The sequence below is a fragment of the Eumetopias jubatus genome, unplaced genomic scaffold (assembly GCF_037043125.1).
Source record: "Eumetopias jubatus isolate StellerSeaLion01/CBP00866 unplaced genomic scaffold, mEumJub1_p1.0 scaffold_15, whole genome shotgun sequence".
NCBI classification, from domain to species: Eukaryota; Metazoa; Chordata; class Mammalia; order Carnivora; family Otariidae; genus Eumetopias; species Eumetopias jubatus.
In genome coordinates, this window is record NW_028274821.1 from 58,200,359 (window position 1) to 58,217,548 (window position 17,190).

At 40.3% G+C, this 17,190-nt stretch overlaps 2 pseudogenes; one reads left to right on the plus strand and one right to left on the minus strand.

Moving 5' to 3' along the window:
* Positions 1-11,942: 11,942 nt before the first annotated feature.
* Positions 11,943-13,307, minus strand: LOC148162426 (uncharacterized; annotated as a pseudogene).
* Positions 13,308-14,088: 781 nt separating this feature from the next.
* LOC114203478 (large ribosomal subunit protein eL39 pseudogene) lies at positions 14,089-14,302 on the plus strand (annotated as a pseudogene).
* The last annotated feature ends 2,888 nt before the right edge of the window (positions 14,303-17,190 follow it).

Genomic DNA, 17,190 nt, shown 5'->3' on the forward strand with positions numbered 1-17,190 from the left:
GTGCTATACGATGCAGAAATGTAGTATTACTAGATGGCAGCCAGAGACACTAGAGGGCAGCACTGGCCCACCCAGGGCTCTTGGTTCTGAGGACTCAGTGACCAGAACTTTTAAAGGATCATTTGCTCTTGTGTCTCTCAATCCTGCTCTTATTTCAGAATCACTGGTAGGCTTGTTAAAAATGGCTGGTTACAGGGGCGCCTGGGTGGCTCAGTTGGTTGGGCGTCTGACTCTTGATTTCGGCTCAGGTCATGGTCTCGGGGTCATGGGATTGAGCTCCATGTGTGAGGCTCCATGCTCCTTCTTCCTATGCTGCCCCCTACCCCAATAAATAAATAAGTAAGTAAAATCTTTTAAAAAAGTGGCTGGTTAGATAATTTTGAGGTCCAGAGTAAAATGAAAATGCTGGCCCTATATTCAAAAAGTAGGAAAAAATGCCTTTAAAGGTACTAAAATATAAAACTTTTTCCTTTTTACTATAGTCCCCCTCCCCCACTCTCCTGACTTGTCCTGGTCTTTTGTTTTTGTTTTTTTACTTGTCTAACGTTATTCTAAATAAAGAAACATTTAAAACTTTAAATAATAACCCTGGATTTTACTGTTAATCGTTGTACAATGCCAGTTTTAAATGCAAATATCAGATCATTTAACCTTTATGTAGGATCACCAACATTACCCAATTCATATTTTGTAGCTAACTCATGCATATGTACTTCATTCTTACCAAAACATGGAAACACTACACAAAATTAACTTATTTTTTATTTTACTTCTTGATATGTGTACATCTAGCAACACTCTATGGAAGTCAGTGGCTTTCATAATATGCTTACCTTGTACTCACTTTGGGTCTTGAACAATTTCCAGCATCATGGGTCCACCAGAATTCCTGGTGACACTGCAAATGCTCCATGTGAATGGGGCAGCAAGGAATGGCAGACACACATGAGCCTGTGTTTTTGCTCATGCATACTGCATTATCTCATCAGACACCACTTGTGAAATACAAAATAAAATTATACTCCACGCAAAAGTTTATTCCATTTCAGAGGCTATGGGCAATTAGTAATCCTTTCAAGGACACCCTAAGGAGCCTATACAACCTCATAAAGAAATGGTATGGATTTTGCCAAAACCACAGGCCACAGCTCAGAGGTAGGGGTCTTCAGCAAAGTCAGACTCCTTATAGTCTGAAAAGTTACAGCAAAGACCTCCTTATGCTATTCTCAGATGTACCCAATTAGCCTGGCAATTAAGAGTAGTTTCTTTGGAATTACACACACCTGGATTTGAATCTCAGTTTTACCTGGGTAAGTTTTTTTTCTTCTCCATTTTTACATCTTTTATCTGTAAAATGGAGATGGTAATAGTATAAACATCATAGAGTGCTTGTAGGATTATAGGGGATTTTGTAAAACAAGAGTTTAGCACAGTGCCTGGCACAACTGATAACTACAATGGAAGAAAAAACATGACAAACACCAGTCTTAGATGCATCCTCACTGAAGGCCTCTTTAGCATCTCTGAATACCTGCTTACCTGGCTTCTCATTATCTTCACTTGGTAGAGGATAGAGTGGCTAACATAATTAGAAAATAGAAATAAATTGAAAGCATAAGAAATTAGTAAGATGAAAATAAACTGTCATTATTGGAAGGTGATGTGACTGTGCCTGAAAAACAGAAGATAATCAACTCAAAAATTACTACCACTACTACTACCACTAGTATTATTACTACTACAGAGAGAGAGAAATGGAGAGAAAGAATTCAGTAAGGTAGCTGAATACAAAAATTAATATGCTGAAATCAAAAGCCTTTGTATATACAAATATACAATCAGAAGATATATTGGAGAAGAAAATCTCCTTTCCAATAGCAACACAAAATAATACTTAGGAATAAAACATGCAAAACTTTTTTGAGAAAAACATTAAAACTTTTTCAAATGTATAAATGCAGTCTTGAAAAAATAGGCATACCATATTCTTAGGGATAGGAACACTAAAAAAATTTTCCTAAGTTAATTTATAAATTAATGTGATTTTTAAAAAGATTTATTTACTGGGGCGCCTGGGTGTCTCAGTCGGTTAATTGTGGGATTCGTGATTTCAGCTCAGGTCATGATCTCATGGGTCCTGGGATGGAGCCTCCAGTGGGCTCCTGGCTCAGCCGAAAGTCGGCTTGAGATTGTCTCCCTCTGCCTCTCCCTGACTGCTCTCTCTTTCTCTCTGTCAAATTGAGAGAGAGAGAGAGAGAGTGTGTGTGTGCACGGTGCACGTGTGAGTGGGGGGAGGGGCAGAGAGAGAGAAAATCCCAAACCGACTCCCTCTGAGCCCTATAGGGGTCTTGATCTCACCACCAGGAAATCATGATCTGAGCCAAAACCAAGAGTCCCATGCTTAACCAACTGAGCCACCGAGGCGCTCCTATACTTAGTGTGATCTCAATAAAAATACCAATGGGTTTAACTGAGGGCAATTAGGCTGATTTCTAAATTTATGGTGGGAAGTAAGCAAAAATAGTAGAACTCTCAAAAGGAAGAACTATGATAGCACTGAGATTAGTGATATCAAATAATAAAAAAACTATGTAGCCTTAATTATTAAAACACTATGGTACTTGTGCATGAATAAACTGACAGATAAATGGAACTAATGAAAATGTTCAGAAATAGAACAATACATAGTAGTATATGATAGAGGTGTCATTTCAAATCAGTACAATAAACATGTATCTTTTATTTTTTAATTTTTTAAAATTTGTTTGTTTGTTTAAGCAATCTCTACTCCCAATGTGGAGCTCAAATTCACAAACCTGAGACCAAGAGTGGCCTGCTTTTTCAATTGAGCCAGCCAGGCACCCCCAAACATTTATCTTTTAAATAAATGGTTTTAGGACAATTGGATAGCTTTTTCAAGAAAGATAGGTGAATTCATATTTCGTACTATACATTTAAACTTCCAATCAACAGATTTAATTTTAAAAATCATACAAAAAGTTTATACATTAAAGTACTAGAAGAATATATGGAATAATTCTTTTAGAACCTTGGAGAGAGGAAAGCCTTCCTAGTTAACTATGAAACCATAAAATAAATGATTAATTTATTCTGCATAGAATATCTTCTGCTATATCTGCATATGGTAGAACGCACCATAAAAAAGCCAAAAGATAAATTACAACCTGAAATATATTGCAAATCTTTTTACAGACAAAGGCTAATCTCCTCTTATATATAAAAAGTACCTAATAAGCCAGTAGAAGTATTTGTAGAAGGACAGAAACAGTCCATAGAAAAAGAAATACTAATGACTCTTAAAAACATGAAAAGATAGTGTACCTGGGTGGCTCGGTCAGTTGAGCATCTGCCTTTGGCTCAGATATGATCCCAGGATCCTGGGATGGAGGCTTGCGTCAGGCTCCCCGCTCAGCAGGGAGTCCGCTTCTCCCTCTCCCTCGGCCTGTCTCCTACGCTTGTGCTCTCTCTCTGAAAGAATAAAAATCTTAAAAAAAAAAAAAATGAAAAGACATTCAAACTTAATAAGATAAATGCAAGTTAAAATCACAACAGCAGATTGTGAAAATTCAAAAGTTCAACAGTACACTCTTTTGGCAAAGTAAAGAGAAATTGACAATCTCATATTTTGCTGATGGGAGTGCAAAATGGTGCAATCCCTAAGAAGAGCGATTTCAGAAATATTTGTTATAAATTGCAAATACATTTTCCCTTGACCCAACAATTACAACTCTAGGAATTATGCTTACATTTAATTCTGTCTTGGCAACAGCTTTTCTGAGGACTCAGACTAACACATACCCTTTGTGTGGGAAAGGTGGAAAAATAAGAATATATATCCATATTTGCATGTATTTATATAAAATGCATTAGAAGTCTATAGAAGAAAAGAAGTTAAGGGAAGCAATAGAAATGGGGTGGTGGTAATGGGTTGGGTGGAGAAAAAGGAGAGAGGAAGAGTTTTGAATCCATGTGAATTCATCTATGCAAAAAATAAATTTAAAAGGCTCTTGGAGAATTTTTGTAAATTTTCTATTGTGAAATACAGACTCATGGGTAATTGCAGAGATAGTATAGAGGTCCCATGTACTCTTACCCAATTTCTCCCAATGGCTACACTTTACATAATTATAGTAAAATATCAAAACTGGAATTTAACATTGACATAATATGTATGATTCTAAGCCACTCTATCACATGTATAGATTTGTGTAATCACCACTACTATCAGATACAGAATTATCCCATCACCACAAGAAGAAGAAAGAATTTGATAGTACATACTAGAGGGAAAGCAGTCAGCTTGGAGTGTTAAGAATTTAGGCCTGAACCTGGGGCTCAGACTCAGAATGACTTGCTTTAAAGAAAGCATTTGTGTTACATCTCTCCAATGTTAAGTTTGACGAGGCTGTAGTCAAACAGATCACTATGGCCTTGTTCTCATTCTCATTCTGAGATTGGCCGAGACATGCTAGGATTTGAGATAAAAAGCTTTATCTCAACTTTATTATGGATACTTTAATACTTCTTCCAGTATCAAGATGTTATTATGGAAATTAATCACCATTAAATAACCCGGGTATTAAATATAAGAAAGCTAATTTCTTAGCTGATTCCCAGTTCTGAGCATTAAATTAGCCTTAATTTACTAGATTTCAGCTCAGATTTCAATACCTATATATTATAAGAGCCAGTTACAATGAATTAAGTTAAAACTCTCCAAGAAACTGACTGATACCTAGGATCGATCAACAATACCTAAAGGCCTTGCTGATGGGAATGTAAACTGCAGCAACTGTTCTGGAGAGAAATTTGGCTATAGATATCCAAGGCTTAAAAATGTGCCATTTTTTTTGACTCAATAATTCCACTTCTAGAAATTTGTCTTGAGGAAACAATTAAGCATATGTAAAAAACTTTATTACCTAATATGGTCATCAAAAGAAATCATTAAAGAATACACTATAATATATTCACTTAATGTGAAAGAAGGCAGTAAGGAGGAAAAGAACAAAAAGGTCATAAGATGTATAGAAAACAAAAACCAAAATGGCAGACATAAATCTGACCATATCAATAATAACATTAAATGCTAAGGAGGCTGACTCTGTGGCCTTTCTGTTTGATTTGGTTGCCACTAAAAAACCTCAAACCTTGCCTCAAAATAAACTTACTGTCTTGAGAATGAGTTAGCTTTTCTATTTTGACCTTTATTAACTTCATCCAAAACCCTTCTTTACAAATGGACTTCTTAAAAGGTCTTCAGACTTCCTGCCATCAGAATTCTAATAGGTCCCTGATTCAACATGAATAAATCTTGTCCTCTCACTGACTTGTCTCATTCTCACACCTCTCACACTGTATCTCAAGGGGTATGCCCATGCCCAAGCAGGGAGCCATCTAAAAATATGATCTATTTTCCAAGTATAAACTGGGTTACAAAAGAGGACCCTGGGGAATTTGGAGTCTTTTAAAGACTCGCTGCCAAAAATACCCTAAGGAAAACTGAAGTAAAGAACAAATCCTTTAGGGCGCCTGGGTGGCTCAGTTGGTTAAACAACTGCCTTCGGCTCAGGTCATGATCCTGGAGTCCCAGGATTGAGTCCTGCATCGGGCTCCCCGCTCAGCAGGGAGTCTGCTTCTCCCTCTGACGCTCCCCCCTCTCATGCTCTCTCTCTCAAACAAATAAATAAAATCTTTTAAAAAACCCACAAATCCTTTAGAACATATCCCAGATGAATACCTTTTTGTTAAACCAAGAGGTATTAAGTCAAACTGTAACTTTTTAGTGGGGAAGCCATAATTTACTAAATTCCAAAAGAAAAAATATGGAAGAAACACAAATGCGTATCACAAAGTGAAAGAAATCAATTTGAAAATGCTACATACTGTATGATTCTAACTATATGACATTCCAGAAAAGGTTAAAATTATGGAGACAGTAGAAAGATCAGTGGTTGTCATGGGTTGGGGGGAGGGAGGAATCGATAGGCAGAGCACAGAGGATTTTTAGGGCAGTGAAAATATTCTGTGTGACACTATAATGATATATACACATCATTATACATTTGCCCAAACCCATATAATGTACAACACCAAGACCCTTATGTAGACTATGGACTCTGACTGATGATGAACTGATGTAGGCTCATCAGTTGTAACAAATGTACCACTATGATGGGGGATATTGATAATGGAGGAGGCTGTGTGTGTTGTGGGGGCCAGAGGTATATGGGAAATCTCTGTACCTTTCACTCATTATCTGTGAACCAAAATGACTCTAAAAAATAAAGTCTATTAAAATTTAAAACTTTATTTTATTTTTTTAAAGATTTTATTTATTTAATTGACAGAGAGAGAGAGAGAGACAGTGAGAGAGGGAACACAAGCAGGGGGAGTGGGAGAGGGAGAAGCGAAGCGGGGCTCGATCCCAGGACCCTGGAACCAAGACCCAAGCCGAAGGCAGACATTTAACAAACTGAGCCACCCAGGTGCCCCTAAAATTAAAAATTTTAAAAGCAGCAGGCCACCAGAATCCTGGACTCAGCATATTCTGAATCTGTTAAGAGGCCAGAGTTAGGTCAGAAAAAAACAATAGGAGATGAAGGGAAGTGGGTGGGTGATGGTATTAAAGGCAGCACTTGTGATGAGCACTGGGTGTGGTATGTAAGTTATGAATCACTGAATTCTACTCCAGAAACCAATATTTCACTGTATGTTAACTAACAAAATTTAAATTAAAAAAAAAGAAAAGAAAAAAGAAAAAGGGTAAGGTATGGAGTATAAGGACAGAGGCTGAAGAGGACAGGAACTATTTCCTTTGAAATTCAACAGCTTGGTAGCATGCAGCCAGAATAGTTCCATTATTTTACTGGGTGTATCAAGCCTAGTCAACAGTCTCATCAGACTAATGTTCTAAGAGCCTTCCTCAAGAAAATGCTGTAGGATGGAAGAGATGACCAGAATGCCATTTTCAGTTGAAATAGGCACTGTTTACACTCTTCTTTGGTCAGTAAGGATTGGCTCCTTGTAGATCCTCTTAAGTACTAAAATAAAATATACATTTTAGTGCTGGAGAAGGACATCATACATAGTGCAAAGCAATAATATATGGCATTAGTATGCATTCTCTTGATAAAATTCTCCAATGCTTAAAAAATCCATCCTTCACATAGCTGCTGTGAGAAATCTGATTTTTTGAAAGATTTATTTATGTATTTATTTGAGAAACAGAGAAAGAGAGAGAGAGAGAGAACACAAGTAGGGGCAGAGGGAGAGAACCTTCAAGTAGACTCTCCGCTGATCGCAGACCCATGAGATCATGACCTGAGTCGAAATCAAGAATCTGATGCGTAACCAACTGAGCCACCCAGGTGCCCCTTAGATTTTTTAAAATACAGATGCTGAGAAAGATGTTTTCTCTTTCCTCTGAGGCTGCTAAACTGGAATGACATAATCCTGAAACTGCCTGCAGCTATGTTACTACTGTCCCAGTTTGGCTCAGTAGGTGTGATATTAAAGAGAAAAATTATTTGTGATACTTGTTAAAGAATAAGGCAGACTTTACTCAGGGTGACTATCGCAATAGATATAGGGACCACTACAATGGGTTTTGCAGTAGAGGAGAGATATTGGGCCCAACCCCAAATATAACAAGGAAAAGTGGGAATTTATAGCCAAGGAGTGGGGGGGGTGGTGGTGGTCAGTGAATGGAAAATTGAAAGGAAACATCAAGGCTAAGGGAGGAGTCTAGAAAAACAACCTAACATTCTTGCTGAAGGCAGGCCAGGGAGATCAGACCTCACCTGGGGGATGGTGGAAGATGAGGAACCCTATCAGATATTGAGGGTGATCAGATATCAAGGATGGGGGATTCTGGTTGAATTGACTCAGTGGGATTCTTGCAAACTGGACAATGCAGGGGTAACACAGAAGCTCAAAAGTCAGGGCTTGGTTGAGAAAAGAGTTCAGAGGAGCCTGACTAAACTTTGGTTAAAGAGAGACTCTGCCAGTGAAACGGGGTCACAGAGAGGAAATCAGATCCAAGATTGGAAAGAAATGATAATTTTTGAGTATGTGAACTCAGCTCCACCCCTGGATTTCCCAATTTCCTGTTATATGAACCAATAAATTTATTTTTGTCCTTCAAATTTATTTGAATTAGGTGTCTGTCATTTGCAAATGGAAGAAAGCTCATTAATTTGAAGAGAGAATTGATTTGATGAATAAGTTTGAGGTGATGGGTAGAAGATTAAAAGCAGTCAGTCAATGGCAAAATAAGAGAGTATACATTTCTAAGCTAACACATCATCATACACAATATACAAACTTCCTATATACCATTCTTACTGTGTTCTCAGGGCTATAGGCTTAAAGGGAGTATTATATAAATGGCATAGAAATATTTGTGAAATTGGGATTCCAGAACTGAACAGTTTTGCAAGATTGGGCAATATAATAGCTGACACTTATTAGATATGTGCTTTATTCTAGGCATGCTAAGTGTTTTATATGCATTATTTTAATTAATCCCCATTTCATGGACTCAGAGACATCAAGATATTAAGACCTATTCCAAGGACAGATAGCTACTAATTACAGTTTTAGGATCTGAACATAAATCTATGCACTATAAAAAAAGTTTTATTGAGATATAATTCACATATCATAGCATACATACCAGATTCAACCATTTAATGTATGCAATTCAATGCTTTTGGTATATTCACCACTACTATAGTTTTTGAACATTTTAATCACCTAAAAAAAAAACCACCATACCTTTTAGCTATCACCCCCATGTCCTCCCCAACCCCCAACCCTAAGCAACCACTAATCTACTTTCTGTTTTTATAGATTTCCCTGTTCTGGACTTTCATATAAATGGAACCATAGAGTATGTTATCTTTTGTGACTGGCTTCTTTCACCTACTATTATGTTTCTGAAATTCATCATAGCATGTATCCAGTACTTAATTTTTTAAATATTTTATTTATTTATTTGAGAGAGAGAGCACAAGGGGGAAGGGGCAGAGGGACAAGCAGACTCCCCACTGAGCGCAGAGCCTGTCTCGGGGCTCGATCTCATGATCCTGAAATCATGACCTGAGCCAAAGTCAGACGCTTAACCTACTGAGCCACCCAGGTGGCCCCTCAGCACTTCATTTTTTATGGCTGAATACTATTCCTTTGGAGATATCACATTTTACTTATCTACTCATCCATTGATGAATATTTGTGTTGTTTCCACTTTTGGCTATTATAAATAATGCTGCTATAAATATTCATGTACAAGTTTCTGTGTGGACATGTTTCATTTCTCTTGAAAATACACCTAAGAGTGGAATTACTGGGTCATATGGTAACTCTATGTTTAATAATTTGAGGAACTGCCAGAGTGTGTTCCAAAGTGGCTGCACCATTTTACATTATCATCAGCAGTGTAAGAGGTTTCATTTCTCCAATCCTTGCTAACACTTGTTATCTGACTTTTTGATTTGAGCCATTCTAGTAGGTATGAAGTGTTATCTCATGGTAGTTTTGATTTGCATTTCTTTGATGACTAATGATACTGAATGTCATTTCATGTACTTTCTGGCTATATGTATATCTTTGAAGAAATGTCTTTCAGATCCATTGCCCATTTAGAATATGATTGTCTTTTTGTTATTATATATATATATTCTAGATGCAAATTCCTTATTAAATATGATTTGTAAATATTTTTATCCCATTCCATGGGCTGTATTTTCACAATCTCGATAGTGTCCCTTGATGCACAAAAGTTTTTAATTTTGGTGAAATCCAGTTATGTTTTTTCTTTTGTTGCCTGTGCCTTTGGTGTCATATCCAAGAAATCATTGCTAAGTCTAATGCCATGAATATTTTCCCCTTGTTTTCTTCTAAGAGTTTCATAGTTTAACTCTTATGTTTAGGTCTTTGATCCATTTTGAGTTAATTTTTGTATATGGTGTAAGATAACTTCATTGTTTTGCATGTGGATATCCAGTTGTCCCAGCACCATCTGTTGAAGAGACTATCCTTATCCCATTGAATAGTTTTGGCACTCTTGTTGAAAATCAGTTGGCCATAGATGTATGGGTTTATTTCTGGACTCCAATTTTGTTTCATTGATACATACATCTATCCTTGTTGACAAAGTAACACACTGTTGCTTTATAGTAAATTTTGAAATGAGGAAGTGTGAGTCCTCCTACTTTATTCTTTTTCAGGATTATTTTAGCTATTCAAGATCCCTTGTAATTCCATATGAATTTTATTTTTATTTTTTAAAGATTTTATTTATTTATTTGACAGAGAGAGACACAGCAAGAGAGAGAACACAAGCAGAGGGAGTAGGAGAGGGAGAAGCAGGCTACCCGCTGAGCAGGGAGCCCGATGCAGGGCTTGATCCCAGGACCCTGGGATCATGACCTGAGCCAAAGACAGATGCTTAACAACTGAGCCACCCAGGTGCCCCTCCATATGAATTTTAGAATCAGCTTATCAATTTCTAAAAAAAAAGTCGGCTGGGATTCTGGTAGATATTGTGTTGAATCTGTAGATCAATCTACAGAATACTGCCATCTTAATAATGTCTTCTGATTCATGAACATGGGATTTAAAAAATCTTTACTTAGATCTTTAATTTCTTTTCAATAATTTTTCAGTTTTCAGAGTATAAGTTTTATACTTCTTTTGTTAAATTTATTCCTAAATATTTTATTCTTTTTGATACTATTAAGTTTTGAGAGAGCTTTAGAAGCCAGTATTCACAGGTGGCAAGACGGATGATGTGGTATCATAAGTAATAATATAACTAGCATTAAAAAAATAGTATTAGGAAATTAGACAGGCACGAAGACCTATATTATTTCAAGACACACAGGTTCTGAGAAGTTATGGCCTTGTGAGTACTAAGACTATTATTACATTCTTCTCATGTGTGAGATGTAAAATTAGCCAGCATTAGTGCATAGGAAATAAAGACAGAAAGAGATGGTACGTAGACAGTACCAAGAATCTTTATGTGCACTGATATGACAGCAACAAATATGTAAGTACCACTTTTATACCCATTATCCCAAACTTCATTAATAAAACATTATATCTCACATGGGATCATGAATTTTATAACACATCTTTTAATAATATTTACACAATCAATGTCCTTGAAAAAAATATTTCTGTGGGATGATGCATATCCTCACGATGGTTCTGGAGGCGGTGCAGTAAAACAAATGGTTAGAAAAATGGGCTCTGGAGTCAGAATACCTAGATTCCATGGATTAGCTATGTGATCTTAGGCAGGTGGTTTAACCTCTCTGTGCCTCTCTGCATCTGTATAATCTAAGCAATGAAATACAATACTTTATGGTGATGTTGTGAAATTTAAATTACTTAATATATACAGTGTTTATTATCTGGCATTTTGTTTAAAGGTGGATAGCTGTATATAGTACTGTACTTACTTTATATTCCCTATTTCTAAGTTTCATGATGGTAAGGACAAAATAAGTTTGTCTTTGTATCCCCCACAGGATGAAGTGAATTTTATTTTTGAATTTATCTGTAAACATGAAGTATATTAAAAATGTAAATATTAAACATTTAAAAATAATTTAAATAAAAATCTTCAGCATATCATTTGTATTTCTTCAGTTACTGCTTTATAATTAGCTGTTAGGGACTTCATGACTTCTGACATTCTTTTTGTTACCCTCACTTTCTTCAAAGCACCTAGTTATGGTGTAATGCACGTCAGAGCCCTCAGAACCGCTAACGGGGTAGTTTTGAGGGATGAGGCTGCAGCAGCAAAGAGTGGGTCATATCAAGGTACAGCTTTGCTGCTGGAGGTGGAGGACCAATAACCTCAGAAAACAGCGCACAGGAACAGTTGGGCCAGCAGAGCACTTTGTGACGGCTCATTTGGACACTCCGCAGTGGGGTACGGCCAAGGTAAGAGCCCTAACGCGCGGGTCGTCCGCCCGGAGGCCTTGACGGGGCACTTGGGTCTGACGCGAGAGGGAAGGGCTCGGGCCGAGGCCGCTTGGATGAGTCATTCTCACCTCCCCAGGCAGGTGCGGGTGGCAGGACGCTTCGCCTCGGCGGGCGGGAGCCGAGAGCCGCCGCGGAGTCCCCTCTCGGGACGCCTCCTCCGGGCGGGCACTGACCTTGTCGCTGGCGGCCCGACTGCCGAGAGGACCCGGCAGACCCCGCAGAGCCGGGCGCTGGTCCGGGGCGCCCACTGCCTCCCGGACCCACAGGTCGTCGGAGCCGGCCGCCGCCCTCCTGCGCTCCCTCGGCGGCTCAGTCCCACGCGAGGTCACCCGCTGAGCCCAGAGGGCCGCGCCGCGAGGCGCAGGAGGGCGGGGCGGGGCGCGCGCCCACCGGCCCGCGGAGGTCGTCTCGCGCGGGCGCACGCGCCGCAGCCGCGCGGGGCGGGGGTTGGGGAGGGTGGGTGTGCTTGGGGCGCACGCGCCGCCGCCGCTGCCGCCTCAGCCTGCTGCTCCGCCCGCGCCGCCTGCTCCCGGCGCTCGGCCCCAGCACGCCGGCTCCCGAGCGGCCATGGGCGGCGCGGGGTTCGCGGTGTAGAGTCCGCCAGTCCCGGACCCGCGTCCCGCACCCTGACGGTCCCGGTAAGCGGGGGCGGGGGCGGCGGGGACCCGGCAGGCACCCTAAGGGACGGGTCTGCGGGCCTCGGACAACCCTTTGGGGACTCTGAGGTGTTGTGTGGGAGCCGCCCCTAAGGGAGTCCTTGAGTACGGGGATAAACCCCAAGTGTCCCTGCCTCTGCCCCTTGGGAGAGTCCCGGAGGCGGTGCGGGGAGCCGCCCCCAAGGAGGACCCCTGTGTGAATGCAGACTCCCAGGGCTCTCTCTGCATTTGCTGCCATGGGGAGGCGCAGTGTGGAAGCACCGTCCCCGCAGAGAGACCGTCTGTATAAGTACCGGAGGGCAAGGGTGGTCTCTGGTGGTGTCTCAATGGAAGACCATTTGAGAGCATAGCGGAGCCTCGGGAGCCTGCGCGGTGGAGATGGAGCCCACAGAGGACCCCTGTATAAAGGAATACTTTAGACTGTGCCCTAGAACTGCCTGGAAGGAACCTCTGACAGGAAGGAGAGGAGCCTGCCACGGGATCTAGGCCAGGAGTAACTCCCCATATGCCCAAAGGACTTTGGCCTTGACCTTTCTAGGCCTCAGTGTGCCCTAAATTGCGTCCCTCCAAGGTGGCCGAGAGGCTGGGGCCCTGCGGGACTGCTGCCTTTGTCCCTTCCAACCCCCACCCCATTCGAAATTTTATTCTCCGTGGTAGCGCAGGTTGTCTCCAAGCTGGATTTTTGTGGAGGCAGGAACTTCTATTAGAGCAAAGGGCATTAAGGGAAGGGAGGACCGGTGAGGCCTCTGAAGCAAAGATAGGAGACTTGGGGTCCGGGGCTTGACTGTCCACAAGCAAGCCGTTAAGATCAGGTGGAATAATTGATGCTGGCAGGTCCTGGAAGAGAAAGTCCTTTGAAGGAAGAAGAATGCATGGGATTATTGAGCTCCAGTGTGCTAGGCACTATACTATGTTTAAACATATAACTCTTAAAACAATCTTGTGAAATTATCCCTTTACTTAAACTGAGACTCAGAGATTTTAAGCAATTTGGAAAAGGTCACAAAGCTTGGAATCCTGAAATCTGTTTTTCGGGGGTTTTTTTGGGAAGAGATATCAAAGAGAGAAGAAAGAATGTATGTTTGCTTAAGTTTAAGAGGTAAAATTATATAAAACTCTTAGAAAAAAACAGGGAAATATCTTTACAACCTTGGATTTGGCAATGGTTTCTTAAGTATAACATCAAAAGCACAGACAACAAGAGAAAAAATAGAAAAATGGACCTCCTCAAAATTTAAACTTGTGCATCAAAGGATTCACTGAAGAGAGTGAAAGGACACCCATGGAATAGGAGAAAATATTTGCAAATCATATATCTAGTAAGCAATTAATATCTACTATGTATAAAGAGCTCCTACAAGTCAACGACAACAACAACTACACTCAGTTCAAAAATGGAAAGGATGTGGCTTTTTTTCGCCGCCATCCTGCTCTGCGTGGCTGGCTGCTTCTCGCCATGTCTTCTCACAAGACTTTCAGAATCAAGCGATTCCTGGCCAAGAAACAAAAGCAGAATCGTCCCATTCCCCAGTGGATTCGGATGAAAACTGGTAATAAGATCAGGTACAACTCCAAAAGGAGGCACTGGAGAAGAACCAACCTGGGTCTGTAAGGCGTCACACGTCATGAGATGACACACCTAATTGGCATACATATTTAATTAAGCTGCGTAAAGATCATGTGTTCTATCATTCTGTAAACATCCTTCCTACCTGGCCATAGACTTGTCTTATCATGGAAATGATTTTTCTCTCTGACTATTCCTCTGCACCAGTAGGTTGGTTCAGTAATAAATTTGAGACCTCTTGGCTCTAAAAAAAAAAAAAAATGGAAAGGATGTGAATAGACGTTTCTTCAAAGAAGATACATAAATGGCTAACCAGCACTATTCTCAAAAATAGAAAATAATGGGAGGATATGGAGAAATTGGGATGCTGGTACATTGCTGGTAGAAATGTAAAGTGATGCAGCTGCTGTGGAAGTGTTTCATGGTTCCTCAAAAATCTAAAAAGAATTTTCATATGACCCAGCATTTCTACTCTTCAGTATATATCCAAAAGAAATGTGATATGATATGGAAACTGGCCAAATTACAAATTTGGTAGCTCTCTCCTGTGATCAAAGAAATGACCCACTTCTGTAGTATTGGTTACCTATCATCATCCCTGCTAACTGCAACTCACCAATCAGGTTCCGTCTCTGAGGAAGCACAGTGGATATGATGAGTTCACGATTACACTGTTTCTAGAAACAAGTTCTAAAGAATTGGTCTTCTCAGACCCTTATGGCCCACTTTGAACTATAGAGAGGATACTGACACTGTGATCTCAAACTCTTTGCTTCCTCCAACCATCTTTGCAGCATTTCTGTAAGAAAGATTTATTCAACACTTGTTCTGTGTAAAGCAATGAGAACTATTCTGATTGTTCCTCCTTCCTGAACCCAAAGAAAATCTGGAGCTCCTGTTTCTACCTGTGAAACTTACTGATTTGGGTTGTTTTCTCCACTTCCCTTTTCAGAGGTTTCTTTTACTTTATTACTTCCTGGGGGACATCCCTCCCCATCGTCTACAAGATCACTGTCATATCTTTGAGCCTTTCACAGATTTCTGCTATTCCCATATCAAAAATCAAATGAAGGCACAAAAGGGTAATTTACATTTAATATGTAGGATGAGATGGTTCCAGCCTGTTAGGAAGGTTGCAGACTCTCCACAGCTATGTGTCTTTATAGAATGAGCTGAGGGAGAGGAGTTACCTAAATGCCTTCTCCTTCCCTGTTTCTTCCCAAGCTCATACTGTGAAACAGCCCCCTTTTCATCCTAACTCTATTTGCTCTTGTAAATAATCTCACTGAACTTTAAGCAAGTGCTCTGCAGAGAATGGGTGTGCCTTGTACCCACACAAACTGCATGCTGCCCACATATACCTTACTGTCAGACACTTTTACTTTCATGGCTACAGGAGTGTATTAGTTTTCTTTTTTTTTTTTTTTAAAGATTTTATTTATTTGAGAGAGAGACACAGCAAGAGAGGGAACACAAGCAGAGGGAGTGGGAGAGGGAGACGCAGGCTTCCTGCCGAGCAGGGAGCCCGATGCAGGGCTCGATCCCAGGACTCTGGGATCATGACCTGAGCCAAAGGCAGATGCTTAACGACTGAGCCACCCAGGCGCCCCGTGTATTAGTTTTCTATTACTCTGCAACAAGTTACCACAAATGTAGTGGTTTAAAATAATACACAATTTATGATCTCACAGTCTCTGTGAGTCAGAATTCCAGCTTAGTCTTCTGTTTATGGTCTGACAAGACTATAAAGTATTCGCTGGGCTGTGTTCTCATCTGGAGGCTTGAATGGGGAAGAATCTTCCAAGCCCATTCAGGTTGTTGGCAGAATTCATTTCTTTGCAGTCATATGACCAAGGACACTGGATTCTTGTTGACTCTTAGCTGGAGGCCACACTCAGCATCTAAAGGCCATTTACAGTTCCTAGAGGGTACATGGACTTTCCCAACGAGGCCACTTTATCAGGCCAGAAAGGAGAGTCTTAGAATAAGTATGCTAGAAGACAGTCTTATATAATGTAATATAAGTACAAGAGTAACATCCTATTACTTTTTCCATCATTCTGTTAATTACAATTAAATCACAGGTCTGTCCACACTCAAGAGGATGGGATGACACAAAGCATGAACACCAGGGGTTGGGAACATGGGAGAAGCCACCTTGGTACTCTTTAGCCACAAAGAGTACCAAGGAAAGGTTTAGGTTGTCATCTGTTCTCATTTCTTCCATTTTGTTTGACTAAATGGGCCTATTCTACTTTCTTTCTATTTATTTATTTATTTTAATTTATTTTTTTTTAAGATTTTATTTATTTGAGAGAGAGAGAATGAGAGATAGAGAGCACGAGAGGGAAGAGGGTCAGAGGGAGAAGCAGACTCCCTGCTGAGCAGGGAGCCCGATGCGGGACTCGATCCTGGGACTCCAGGATCATGACCTGAGCCGAAGGCAGTCGCTTAACCAACTGAGCCACCCAGGCACCCGGGCCTATTCTACTTTCTTGTCCCATTGGGATTTACCACCACTTGCCCCTGACCCCTGAAGGTTTTTTTTTCAAGCCCTTCTCAAGTTACCACAGATTCTTCAACATTCATGTTGTCTCCATGATAATATCTTCTATCTCTCTTTTCTTCTTTGATAAGGACACAGAAAACCCCAATTCTACTTATCAGCTAAAAAAGTAATCATTAAGCCTAATTTGTGGGGTGTTTCTGAATTGATTTTCTTTTTAACCTGGGTATCTCTCCTAGGACTTATTCCAGGACATAGAAAGCACTTTTTTTTTTCTCACCATTCATTTGTTTTTAACCATTGCTAGTTATGGTTGAGAGAGACAACCTACTATGGGCTCTTTGCATCCCTGAATGTTTTTACTGGGTATGCCAAGAATGTAGGACACTGACTGCTTTCCAGGCCGTTTCTCAGAATTGTATTTACAACAAGCAACCTTGAAA